This window comes from Mus musculus, chromosome 15 (assembly GCF_000001635.26).
Source record: "Mus musculus strain C57BL/6J chromosome 15, GRCm38.p6 C57BL/6J".
In the NCBI taxonomy this organism is placed as follows: Eukaryota; Metazoa; Chordata; class Mammalia; order Rodentia; family Muridae; genus Mus; species Mus musculus.
Genome location: NC_000081.6, coordinates 34,741,153 through 34,754,741, shown reverse-complemented (window position 1 = coordinate 34,754,741; position 13,589 = coordinate 34,741,153). Strand labels below are relative to the sequence as shown.

At 44.7% G+C, this 13,589-nt stretch overlaps 1 long non-coding RNA gene across 6 annotated transcripts in view; it reads left to right on the top strand.

Moving 5' to 3' along the window:
* Gm32970 overlaps window positions 1-9,772 on the top strand; it is a 93,706-nt gene extending 83,934 nt beyond the window's left edge. For 3 of the 6 annotated variants that reach the window (XR_383919.3, XR_383918.2, XR_383915.2), the window contains exons 3-7: window positions 2,757-2,883; window positions 3,440-3,543; window positions 3,716-3,775; window positions 5,630-6,936; window positions 8,275-9,772. This is a non-coding gene — a long non-coding RNA (predicted gene, 32970). Of the gene's footprint in view, window positions 1-2,756; window positions 2,884-3,364; window positions 3,544-3,715; window positions 3,776-5,629; window positions 6,937-8,274 lie in introns of all 6 variants that reach the window. The other 3 variants (XR_003951601.1, XR_003951600.1, XR_003951602.1) reach the window with 3 other exon arrangements.
* The last annotated feature ends 3,817 nt before the right edge of the window (window positions 9,773-13,589 follow it).

The window sequence follows — 13,589 nt, the reverse complement described above, 5'->3', positions numbered from 1 at the left end:
CTTGTCCCAAGGGCCTCCAATAAATCAGGCAGAGATGTGGGCTGAAAAATGGAGTTCAGGAGGTAGGGATCAGTTTAAGGCTTTTGGGTGTGGTTTAAGTGTATATGGCTAGCAAGGGGTTGAGGCAGGGTCTTACCTGATTGTCTCTGTTGCCAACAGGCCTCCAAGAAATCAGGCAGAGTTGTGGGTCAGAAAATGAAGCACAGTGTTTGGGGTGCAGATTACCTCTATTGGGTATGCTTTCAGGGGAGTTGGCAGGCAGGGGTTTTGATAGCAGAGGGGCTTACCTGGGGTCTGTGGTGCCTACGAGTTTCCTGGAAAGCGGCAACATTGTCAGGCATTTTCAGCTGTCCTGTGTTCAGGTCTATACCCTGTTTGGGTTTCTGGCCCGAGTTTCTGTCCTAACCTCTTCAATGATGACTTCAGTGAAAGCATAAAAAAAAAAAAAAAATGCTTCTCTCCGTAACTTTCTTTTGTTCATGGTGCTTTATCACCCCAATAGTAACCCTAACTAAGAGACCTAATACTTCAGGTTTCTGTCTGTAAGTAAAACCACTGCTTCCCTTCCCAGCTCCAACTACCTCACGCAAAACTAATTTAGTAGCCAGTTAACCTGAACAGTATGTATTAACTCAAAGACATGCCCCCCCCCCCCCTAATGTCACATAAAATCCATTTGATCTCCCAATGAGCTGCTGCTCTCTACTCTTTGAGACAGCCTGACCGTTTGTCTTTTCTACCCATGTCTGGGGTGGTCTTTCTGACAGTGTCCTTTTCTACTGGCCTAGAGTGCTAAGAGCTTGCACATCTGTTCACTGAAGCCTAAGACCTCCAGGGACCAGGAACTACCAGTGCTAGCAAGGGTCTCTTTTAGTTTTTTAGTTTTTATTTTTGAAACATGCTCTTACTGAGTAGCTCTGGCTTGCCTGGAATTTACACTATAGACCAGTCTGGCCTCAGACTCAGAGATCCACCTGCCTCTGCCTAGAACTAAAGGAGCGCACCTGAATCCCTTGATTTTGGTTTCTTTATTGGGTCTCACCTCCTGCCAGCAGAGCAGACTGACCTTTGTGTAAAGTGGTGGACATGAAGGATATTTTCTGGAATCCTGAGCCTGGTTTTCATTCCTCCTGCAGGAACTCCTTTCACATCTGTCAGCTGCAGAGAGTGACCCATCCTTATCCTGCCATTATTACAAAGGAACTTCAGAAAGGGTCAGAAAAATCTCCCCCCACTGAAGCCTCCAATGAACATTGGGTTTTAATATATTACTTTTGTAGGAAAGAAAAAACTTTTAACAATCGGATTTATCATCCTCGTCACTAACAGAAATTTAAGCATCAACGATAGAACAATCCTCAGTGTAGTAAGGGTTGTCATTGCCAAATGTCACCTTAACTACCTGGCTTACATCCCATAACCTCACTTGATTAGTTCAAGTTTTAGTCTATTGAAAGAGACTTCTCATCCACTCTGGTCCTTCCTACCCAGTGTGTGCATAATAATTCCTTCTTTCCTGGGGCTGAAGAGAAAGAGGATGATTGGCAGTGAATGAAGAAGTAAATGGAAACCAGCAGGAATGGTTGGTGCTTCAGGCACATGTTTCTTTACAGCAACACAAGATGTAGCATACACAGCTGCACCTGGAGAGTGTTAGTCCCACTGGTAAGCCCTCCAGTCCAACCTCAGCCTTCTACAAAGGGGTCCCCTACCCACCGTTGATCCTGATTATCAAGATTGAACTTAAAAGGCACACCTAAGAGATGCTGCTGAAGATATCTGTGAAGGTGTGCAGAAAGTTTTAATGGAGGAAGAACCCTCCTATGTATGGATAGCACCATCCCCTGAGCAGGGGTGCCCTACTGAAAGAAAAGCGAAAAGGAGCTGATACATTGTGACCAGTTGTCTCATTTTCCTGTCCCAGAGCTAAGGCAGCTCTGACCACCATGACTTCCCTTTCACTATGGAGTGTAACCTCAAAAGAGGATCCCAAATAAGCCCCCTCCTTGTTTAAGTGATTTGCATCAGACATTTTGCCACAGCAATAAAGTAACCAACATAGTCACCAAGCAAATGTCAGGATGAAGGCTAGAATCATGCTGGTCTCCTGCTTCCACAGAGCACCAGTAGACATGAGGCACATCACACCATGAGAAGTGGCTCTGCATGGTCATCACGGGGGATTCCTCTTCCAACTTTTTACTGTTATCTTGCTACATCCTGGCAGGTCTCAGCAATGAAAGAAAAAGAGCACAATTGTTACTGTCACTCCCTGGAACGGGCCAAATCCTAGGTGTGTCCATGGGATCATATATTTGGTGTGGAAAAAGGAAACGACTACCATGTTAGCACGTCAGGGAGTGGGGTCCTTTTGGATTCCTCCAAAGAATCCATTCTTTTTCAAACCTCTGTAATCCTAAATAGAAGTTGAATGTTATTCTTTCCTTCAACCATATGAAAAGGCTATGGGGTCCAGGTTTGGGGAAAACATACAGTGTAAAGAAAGAGCCCTGTCCTTTACAAGTCAACAACCTTTGAAAGAATCCTGCTGCCATCACCAGCTGCCTCAAATGCTCTCAACCAGACCCCAGGGGAGGCAAACAGGCTTTGCTGTTTTGGGGTTCTCTTTCTTAACCTGATGGCATTTTCACCTCCTCTAGGACTCAACATTTTGCTTCTTACAGGACTCAGAAAGAATTTCCAAGTCAAACAAGGCGAAGAGTGTGCTGTCCTTCTAAGCAATGTTTTTCTGTTAGTCTGACCCCTGCAGAGTGCCCTGGGGCCCTGGTGGAGCTGTCAAAGACACAGTGCAGATGTGCAAGGAGGGATCAGGGAAAGGCAATAACCATGGTGCTCAGTCTGGTCCATTACTTCTGAAACAAAGTAAGTATGGACAAGGATGTGTGTGTGCATGTGTGCATGCATGTGTGTGTCTGTCTGAGTGTGTCTGTGTATGTATGTATGCGTGTATCTGTGAGTGTGTGTCTGTCTGTGGGCATGTCTGTGTGTGTGTGTCTGTCTAAGTGTGTGTGTGTGTGTGTGTCTGTCTGTCTGTGTATGTGTCTATGTGTCTTTGTGTCTGTGTGTGTCTGTGTCTGTCTCTGTGTATCTGTCTCTGTGTGTGTCTCTGTGTGTGTTTGTGTGTGTGTGTCTTTCTGTGTGTGTCTGTGTCTGTCTCTGTGTATCTGTCTGTGTGTGTGTCTCTGTGTGTGTTTGTGTGTGTGTCTTTCTGTGTATGTGTGTGTCTGTCTGTGTGTATCTGGGTGTGTGTCTGTTTGTCTGTGTGTGTGCATGTGTGCATGTGTGTGTCTTCCAGCACAAAAGGCAGCCTGCATTCTGGTGTTGCATTTTTCATGCCCACCAGCCTCTGTCATCAGTGTGGTTCCTATTAGCTGGAGAGCTGCCTGGAAAGGCTGTGATGTTTCACCTTCCTCTTCAGAGCAAGACCTACAGTTGCCCTGTTGCCATGGCAGTCACTAAAGGGATAAGAAGGTAACTCGCACAGGGAGGATGATACCCCTGCCAGCTCCAGTGCCTGGAGAGGTAAGATCTGCCTGCCATAGCCATTTATTCCTCCGGTTGGCTGGGCAAGGGCTGAGCTTCAAGGCCCTGTTGGCTCTCAGCCTCCCAATTTTGGCATGAAATAAAGGTTTCAAAGGGTTTTTCATCCTTATACTCTTTCTCTTACTGTCTTCCTTTTGCTTCTGGGAAGCAGGATGAAGAGGAGGCTGTCTAAAGATAATCTCTTTCATCCGTTCTCAATTTAAAAGGCAGTGTAAGTAAATTCGGTAAAATTTGATGTTTGATAGTTTTCTTTCTTTTAAATTTTAACCAGTACTTCCTGCTGCTGCTTCATGTTAGCTGATGAAGCACCTGTTATGGGTTAGGTGTGTGTCAAGTGCTATCATACATATCCTCTCACATGGTCCCTATGACAACACTGGAGGGAAAGATTAATATCCCTATTTTACCAGGAGAAGGGTGTGGAGCTCTTGAAGCCTACAAAATAAAATGGAAGTCTACCAGCACTGTAAGATGGACAGAACTGGGTTCAAGCCCTTGTGTTATCTTTTCCTGGCAGTGGAACACAGGCAAATTACTCAACTTCTAAGCCTCAGGGGTCTGATTGGAAAAATAAGGATTATCTTATTCGAACTGCTAGAAATGGATAGCTAGCCCACATGCAGTTAGCATGCTGCCAGGTACACAGCTAACAGCTGAGGAGCAATGATTATTTAAATTTTAAATAAACTTAATTAATATTAAGTTTAAAAAGCTCTTGGAAAGCTTTTTCTAGTGATGTGTGTACACAAAACTGAGGAATGGGATGAAGGGATCAAGCCTGGAAGGTACGGGTTCTACCTCACATTCTCCAGAAAGGTGATGTATGATGAAGACAGAAACAATAAATACATCAATAAAACACAATAGGAATCCTGTAACAGAGCCCATAGAAACCAAAGATTACTTTGTGATAGAGGAGACATTGTAAATTACAGAGGGACTTGTGAACCACTGGATAAGAATGTTCATTTCCTATGTGGAAAAACTTATCAATGCCTCTACTTCACACCAAAAATAAACTCCACTGGCTTAATGACCTAAATGTGAAACTGTTTTTTTATGACAAAGAGATAAGAAAGGATTTCTTTAAGGGTATTAAAACCAGAAATCGTTAAACAAAATGTTAAAATTTAAAACCAGAAAATAAAGTAACCTGTATATCATAAAAATTTATGTTCAAGACATATAAAGTTCCTTAAGTCAACTCTTTAAAAGGAGAGAGAGCCCAATAGGAAAAAAAAGTCTATAAAGCCCAGGGCAGTGATTCACACAAAAACATTAGACATCCAAGATTCACATGAAAGTGAGTCTGGGTCTTACCAACAAGCTAGGTTATTATTTAATTTAAACAAGTAAATCCAATTGCACATTTTAGACTTGGTAAAAATAGAAAATTGTGACAAAAGAAAGTACTATTAAAAAATGTAGGGGAACAGGAATTTGACCACTAGGCAGAAGTTTCTGAAGAACATGTTTTCGCAAAATCTAGTAAAACTGTAAATACTTAGTGACTGAACTCTCCACTTCTGGGACCTCCTAGAGAAATTCTCAAATGTGTTTTATAAGCAGTGCTTATAGAAATCAAGAATAGATGGAGACTGGAACTCCCACAAATCCCTGTGAGGGAACAAACAGGTATGGAGATCCATATGATGGGATGCTATGTGGTCACCAGAATGCATGAATCGACTGCACGTGTCAATACAGCCAGACCTTGAACAGCCAATGTTAAAGGAGGTCTTTGTCAATTTGAAGTGGCAGGCATATAAATTCTTTATGGCTTTCCCCCTTCCAAGGGTGGGGGAGTAGAAGGATAACTAAGCCATTAAGAGCACTAGCTACTCTTGCAGAAGGCTGGGGTTTAGTTCCTAGCACCACATGGTGGCTCACAACCATCTGAAATTTGTGTTCCAGGGATTCTGGCATCCTCTTGTGGCCTCCAAAGGACCAGGCACACAACAGGTGCAAAAACATACATGCAGACAAAATATTCAAACAAATAAAAGTAAATTTTAAAACACTCTAAAGCAGAGCTGAGGTTCTTCTGTGTCCTCTTTCCTTCCAGCGACTGCTTCTGCCTAACTTCTCTTCAGGGAGGTTTCCACAGATTACAGAAGTACCTTTTTAGTACCCAGGGCACATTCCATCCTGTCTCGAAGTCCCTTTCTTCAGCTTCTTCTAGAACTTCTGGTGAACAAGGGTGCTAAGAGCAAAGCACTTCTAAGATTCAACCACTCAAACTCTGAAACAAATGTTGGAGGGCTACTCCATCCGCATGGCCGCAACCCAACATGGCATTTACCTCAAAAGACCCAGTGACTGCTCCCAAAAGCAGTGTGGACGGATTGTGGGAAGACACAGCATGATGGAGCTCCTGAAGTAAGAAGATACAAGTTACGATCTAAGCTGAAAGGCTGGTCAGGAAGGAAAGGGAAGACTGTGGCCAGGAATCAAAAAACCTAGACAAAGAGTTGCATGGTGGCAAACAGACTTATATGGGCCTGGGCTATAGACCAGAGAGCTCACAAAAGGTGGTAAAGGACAGACCTTCCCAGTGCCCAGCCTTTTCCTGTGCTTCCCATTGGCTGAAATCGAAGGAAAGCCAGAAACTTGGCATCATGGGATGTCATCTGACAAAGGGAAGAATGGCTCTGGCATGAGGATGGGGAAAAGGAAAGTAAGCAACCAAATAATTAAAGGAATTAGAGGAATCTAAGTTGTGAAGTTAGTGAGCAAGAGACACACAGCTTTGTTTGGAAGAACAGGAGAGACCTGAAGCAGGGACACTGTTAAGGAAATGGAAACTAAAGGGGAAGAATATGGCTTGGAATCTGGGCTCTTGCTCACTCTTGAGTAAGACTCCTGAGCCAAATGTGAAGGAGAGAAAGAAGGGACAAAGGGAGTCATGGTGGAACAATACCAGTAAAGGGCTAAAAAACTCCCATGTGTTCCTCCGAATGGGAGTCGTAGGTAGCCATGGTTTCAGAGCGCACAGCTGTGGGAAGAAGCTAGAAGCTGATGAGAAGCAGGCGGGGAAGACAAGCTCTGTGGGTGAGACTTAGCATCAGCAGGATCCTGCTGCAAGGACCACCCTCTAGCCGGAGGCTGCCTGGGACCCCACAAGGAGAGCCTGTGCCCCTAACCAGGCTCCAGGCTGTTGGGAGATGCCTCTGAACTGAGACCCCCAAGCTGTTTGCCTCCCTTGGTGGCCCTTCAGCAGACAAAGCCCTCATTAAGATTTCTTTCAGCTTCTGTCTTCTTGGAACACCTGAGACAAGAGAATGATGAATGGCAGCCTGGAGATCAGCCTGGAGCCACACCTTGCCCTTTGAGTAGCCTCTCCCATGACAATCAACACTTTTCTAGAGCCTGGTAAGGTGTGAGAGTTTAGAATGTCCATAGGTTAGCTATGGTAGAGACCTGGAAGACAGGCGTCCGGACTCTTTTTGGCTGTGACATTTATGTGGCAACAGTAGTCTTAACCTAGGACGTTTGAGTAAGGGAAGTGTTAGGCAAACCTCAGAGCATTGGCCACTGGAAACTTGTCCTGGAAACTGCTCTGTCTAGTTTAGCCTTTTCCTTTTAGAGTTGAGGATAGGCTCTTTGAGGTTTTCCTAGATATGCTCCCTAGGAAAACTCAGTAGGGGAGAGCCTGTGCAAGAACCAAGATCCCTGCTTCTATAGCCAATGCTCATTCTACTACAGGGGCATGACTGTCCGTTATTCTGCTGAGTGGCTTCTGCATGTGCACTTCCACCTGGTATAAGGTATTTATACCATTTAGTCTCCCGGATCTCCTGACTGCTGACTTCCACACTACACACAGATGGGCTTTTCCTGGCATTGAGCTGGATGCCATGAAAATCTCTAAACTCAATTTTTAATAGGAAAATGTATGCTGCCAAGTTGGGCTCCCCGGGGGACATTTTAGCTGTGTGAGTCATGGGGTATTTAGAAATTTTGCTCCATTTAAGGGTGTTCTATTTACGAGCATGTGTAGGTTTTTAGAATTTTGGAGTTGTGATGAGGGTGGGTTATATATTAAGAATGTATATGCCTCTCTTGGACTGTAAACAAAAGGGTGTGTGTGTGTGTGTGTGTGTGTGTGTGTAAGAAAGAAAGACAGTGAAACAGAAACAGACATTTGAGAGAGACAGAACATTACTGATAGTGGTCATATAGGAACTTCAAAGAAAAAAAAAAGGTAGCTAACTCTTATCAGATCATTTTCTGCAATAAGAATTTGCTGACCTAAGTTTGACCTTTAGAGCTTCCATCCCCCTTGTTTCCTGAGGTGGCAGCTGTGGGAGCAAATGGTGAGGGGAGGGTGAGGTCAGCTGGAAATGAAGGAAATCCTACGTGTGATTGTATGGTGGTATCAGGTGGAAGCAGCGTGCTTTTGTTCCCTCAGCCCATCTTCTAGAACTGTACTGCAGGAGTCTATGCTGAAGAGGAGACTGGCAGGGTGGTCTGAACCCACCTAGCTCAGCTCTGAAACAGGATGAGCAGACAGGGCACCATCAACAACCCAGATGCTCTCAGAAAAGAGCCCATTCTCTGTTTATGTGCGAGCCCCCCACAAGTCCTGCCATTGTACTCCTGAAGCCTGAACTCAGAGCTACAGTGAAGTCCTAAGCTCACATCTGTCACTCTCTCCATCTCCCCACAAAGTCATTGATAACCAAATGGGTGTTTGTATTCTCTCTAAAGGAGGCTGCTGTCGCAGGATCTGGATCTCCTTGCACCATCCTCTCTGTCTTCTTCTGAGAATATCATTGAGCCAACCTACCTTCCTCCGGTGGGAAGATATACTTCTGCACAGCCCTTCCTGGGAGATATTTACCACCTGGATTCCATGTGAACTGATTCCACCAGGAATTTGTGCAGTGTCTATAAAGCAGGTTCCAGCTCATGAAGGACAAAGGCTGGCAGCAAGGACTAAGCTGAGATTATCATGCCCTTGGGACTGACTTGAGTTCAAAATGCTGTGTGACCTAAGCCAAGAAGTAGCAGAAGTCACATTAGGATCCTTTGTCACATTCTGAAGGTGGATCTCCACACCTCATCAGACCAGCACACCTGCTTTAGTCTAGGCCTCTTCTAGAAGCCAGCATGACATTCCAGTGCACGCCACATCACTGTACAATACATGTCTTGTGCACAGGTGTGCTGCTCTGTCCCTGTCCCCCAGCAAGGTAGCTGGAGGTGTCAACCCAAATAGATCCTGAAATCTGTTCAGCACTCTCATTCCAATCATGAAGGTAGCTCACCTTGACTGTAACATTCATCTCATGTCAGACATTGATCTATGCTTTTCATTAGCAGATTTAATCCTCTCAGCAATACAATGAGGAAACTGAAACATGAAGAGACCAAGTGGCTGTCCAAGTCCACAAGCTAGAAAAGGGAAGACAGCCTCCTAGCAGGGCCAATGCTCTTAGCCACATATCTTATGTACATGGGGGCCATGCCTAGTTTTAAAAAGACAGTTGTGTCTATGTGTCTGCAGCTACATCTTTATACTGTGGGGAAAACGTGGGGCCTAGACTGAAGAATGTGTGGGTCAGAAAGTGGCTCTCCCACCACCAAGGTTGTTGGTCATCTCTGAACACTCAAAATCAGGCCAATGTTCTCTCTGTCCATCTGCTGTGACTGGAAAGGGGTGTTCAGTGCAATGAATACATTGGCTGTCTGCCTCTTTGCAGTGATCAGACTGACAAGACCCATCTTTGACCCTGTTGAGTTTGGGTCCAATGAGTATGGAGAGTATAAGAGAGTGAGTTAAATGGTTGTGTAGTGAGCATCTGGCACTGCTAGGAGATGCTCTAGAAATCACTGATCTCTATTCATTTACATATTTTACATAAAAGTCCAGAAGATGCATTCTTGTATCCTGTTACAGTTTGAATGTGAAGTCTCCCCTCCCCAGCTCATATTTTGAAGTTTTGGGCTTTTTCCCCCCCACCACCAAGATGACAGTGTTATTCTGGAGGGTCGTACAATGACTATGAGGTGTCTGAAGTAGGCCCCTGGTGGCAGCCCTTTCAAGGTCTTGTTTGGCCCCTGCTCTGGGCCCATTCTCCTCGCTCTCTTGTTCACCGTGCTGAGACATCTCCTCCACACTTTTCCACTCCCATGCCTTCCTCACCACCACTGGCTGAAATCCCTTTTGATATTCTGAGCCAAAATAAACTTCTCCTTCTTTAAATGGTTTGTTTCAGATATTTTGGTCACATCAACACAAAGTAACTATGAACAGTACATAGCTTTAGCCAACTGGCCTGTTAACAAAGCTATCTAGTTGCTGGAATGCAAAGAGAACCATGAGCCTTAGACTCTACCCTGGTGTTCAGTTAAGCAGAGATAATGCCTTCATAATCTGAAAAAATGGCTGTTCCATAAAATATTAAGGTGATGGAGCTGTCTATAAGCAGGAGCTTCCAGAGAAGGAAGAATATTCCTTACAGTGCACCAGGGAAGCCAGATAGCATATGACAAGGACTATACCATTCACAGACCAGACTTCATTAATAATAAACCTTGTTAATTCAAGGAGTGTTAGATGCAGGACTAAACATGAAGATACAGCAAGGAAAGCCCCACCTTTGTGTTTATGGTGGTGTCGAGGGGTCAGTAGCTAGTTATACAAATGAAACCGAAGGATTAAGCATAGAATTGTTTAGGGGAGAGTCTAATGTCTCTTCCACTCTTGTGGGGTCAAGGTGGCTCCCATAATGAAGTAATTTATAATTCCATATCTTAACGGAAACGAGGAAAAGGATATGGAAGGGGACACACTGAGAGAACGAGACCCTGAGTGTGGTAGAACCCAGGGAAGAGAAAGCATTTGCAGGTCTCCATCTCCAGGACAGTGTCCAACATGCATTTGACATCTAACCAGCACTGTGATGGAAGACAGAAGGAAGGACATTGGCCTCCAGAACCACCCGAAACACAAAACTGCAAGGCTTTCAGAAAGGCATAGAGAGCAGAAAGGACAAGAACTGAGACATGGTGGCCTCGGGGATGAGAGTCTGCAGGGCTCTCCCAAATCACATTACAGAGTTAGGACTCTAGCCTGGAGGTAATGGAAGGCCCTTGAGGGATTCTAAGAAGATCAGATTTAAAGATCCTCCTGGATGCTGGATGCTAGAGAGGATCTAGTCATGAGAAGCCAAATAGAGTCACCCAGGAAGGAGAGCCCAGCAGCCTGATTCTGTTATAAGCGTTTAGGAAGACACTGATTTCGCCTTTTCGTCACTTTCTCTTGGTTCCTTTGGGAAGCTCTAAAGACATGTGGTTGTACTCTCCATGCCACAGCTGTTTGCGGGTGACAGATGGCACCCAGTTGTGTGCCTAGGAGCTCACGTCTTTTCCCCAGAGTATCTTTACTTTGTTTCTCAGCACAGGAAGGAAATACCATTTTCCCAGCTCTTTCTTTAGAAAAGTCACTCCTCATTTGCTTATGAGAGCTTTTGGTCTCTGGACCATGTTTGGATTCCATGCGTGCATTGTGTTGCACTGCGGTCCAGCTCAAGGGTGGCTCTGCCTTTCTTGGTTTTCTGGAGGCAGTGTACTTTCCTCCTGATGCTTATCTTCAATCCCTTTCTCAGAATGTCTTGCCCATGAACTCTCTAACAGCATCACAATCGGTGCCAAGTGGCGTGTTTCAATAGATTTCTCAAATAGGTCAGATACTGAGCCAAAAAAGACAGGATGCCTCAATACAAAGCCGCACATTTCTGAGAATCCTTTAGTAGCTGTCCTCTGCCCTCGGGATAAAGTACACCACCCTCCTCCCCCGCATCCCGTCCCCGTATCTGTTGTTTTGGACAGCCGGCTTCTGTCTTTACTCCACCTTCTTTAAACCCAAGCAAAGTTTTTTGAGCAAAAGGGTGGACCACTAGAGAACTGGAATGGCAGCTTGAACCAGGGGGAAGAGCTCCCCCTGCTGGCGGGTAGATCCGCTGCACTTTAGTCGTGGTTGTCCTTGTATCTCAAAAAGCATTTAGGTGTGTTTTATAAAGATTTTTCGGGTTAAATCGAATCATGTGTGGAAGTGGGTTTAGGGTGTGTACTTTTAGAAGGAAATCCATGACAAATCCTTTCTGTGACACAAGAAAACCTTTTAAGACAGGGAAATAATCACTTATCATCATCATCTCTTATGTCTCTGATGCTATTGGGGCAGCATGCCGAAGGGGTTCTCCTGGGGTGCTGCTCCTGTTGAGAGCGCTGAGGAAAAGGCACAGTAGCTGAATATGATGCCCAATTCTCGCACGTCTGACATTTCCATACCTTACAAAGGAGGCTTTTTTTTTTTTTTTTTTTTTTTTTTTTTTTTTGGCTTGTGTCTATGAAGTGGTTAGTGCTTCTCATAGCTTGACTGGGGGTGGTGTCAGCAGCCCTGGGCTGGCAGATTCAACAAGACCAACGCACGAATTTGGAAAGAAATCAACTCTTCCTATGGGTCTTGGCTCCAGAATGATCAAGAGGAAGAAAGCAGGAGAGGACAAGAGAAACACCGCCTTCATGAGCAGGGTATCAGCCATATTACCCAAAGGAACTGTGTCGGTCACAGTTAGGGTTGTTTTCCCTCCCTCCAGATGTTGTGTGTTACTGAACCTGTAGTTGGTAAGCACATACATGCCCCCCTTAGCAACGGTCAGTGCCGGCATGATGGCTGGCTTCAGGTGTAGAAGCTACAACTGAGCATGAACACACACACACACACACACACACACACACACACACATACACACACATAGTGTGCTGCTGGAACTACTGTATGATCTCTCACGAAACAGAGACCCAGTCTCATTTTGTAAATGCTTGGTCACATGGTAGGATGAAGCCCACATTCAAGTAGATTTGGCCCAAGCAATAAGATTAGGGGTGTAGGCTTGATCTCTTTGCTGGGAATTTGAATATTTCCATGAGCTCTCAAGTGCAAATCCAGCATATTCTTTGACCTGGAATCCCAGGAAGGTGAGCCCTGAGTAGTTTTCAGACTAGATTTCATGGAGCTCCGAGGTTGAAAGAATCAGCTTGCTCTTTTGTAGTTGGATTGCTTGCAACAAAAAAGGAGTAACCAAGGGGATTCCCACTCACCTGGCCATCTACTGGATCCAGAAACCACTGGACCTGAAAATCGTGCTCACAGCACCTTGAGCTAGGGGCATGAAGGAAAATCTAGAGTAAAAAAACAAAAAAGACTTTTGCTTCTTCAATTGAGAGGGCAGACAGGCTACATGCATTTGAAATTGGTTATAAACACTAGACCCACCAGCTACAATTTAGGAGGTCTTATGTGCAGTCTGCCCAGTCCAGGTATTTTAATGCTGTGTTGCAGGGAAGTAAAGGCCAGCTGGCAGCTGACCGACCATGCTCAGGGGTCAGTTCTAAACAGCACTGTTTGGGAAAAGCTCAATCTAAAACAGACATCTCTGGATGTGTTTAGGTTTTGCTTTCTTTCCACTTTTAAATATTAAAAATTGACTCCAGCTGTGGGGTAGAAAGTAACGCCTAACCTATAAAAACATTGACAAATAAATCACAATGCAATTTGCCGCGCATTTTTGTGAGGTCTAAACACCAGTTCTTGAAAGGAATTTTCCATTATTGCATCTTGGGAAGATAACTTCTTCATGAAAAATTCATTTGACTTTTATATTTCATAAACTCATCACATAGCATTCCCACATTTGGGAGCTGAGTGTGCGGAGTGCCCTAGGCCTTCAGCTGTGTTTTCCACACTTCTAAGTTTCTCCTCACATTGCTTTCTCAGCACTGGGGACACTGTAAGAATCTTTATCTAGAAGTTGGGGGGTACATGTTCCCCTGCCACAGGTTCTGGTCTTTCTGTAAACAAGAATGGGGCTAAACAAAGGGACGGTTCTTTCCGCATTTGGACCGTCACGATCCTTAACGAAACTCTACCAATACTCCTTGGGTATCACCCCTGTCCAAGCAAGCGACACATTCCTCCAGTGCAGTTTTATGGTAGAATCACTACTAGAGAACTG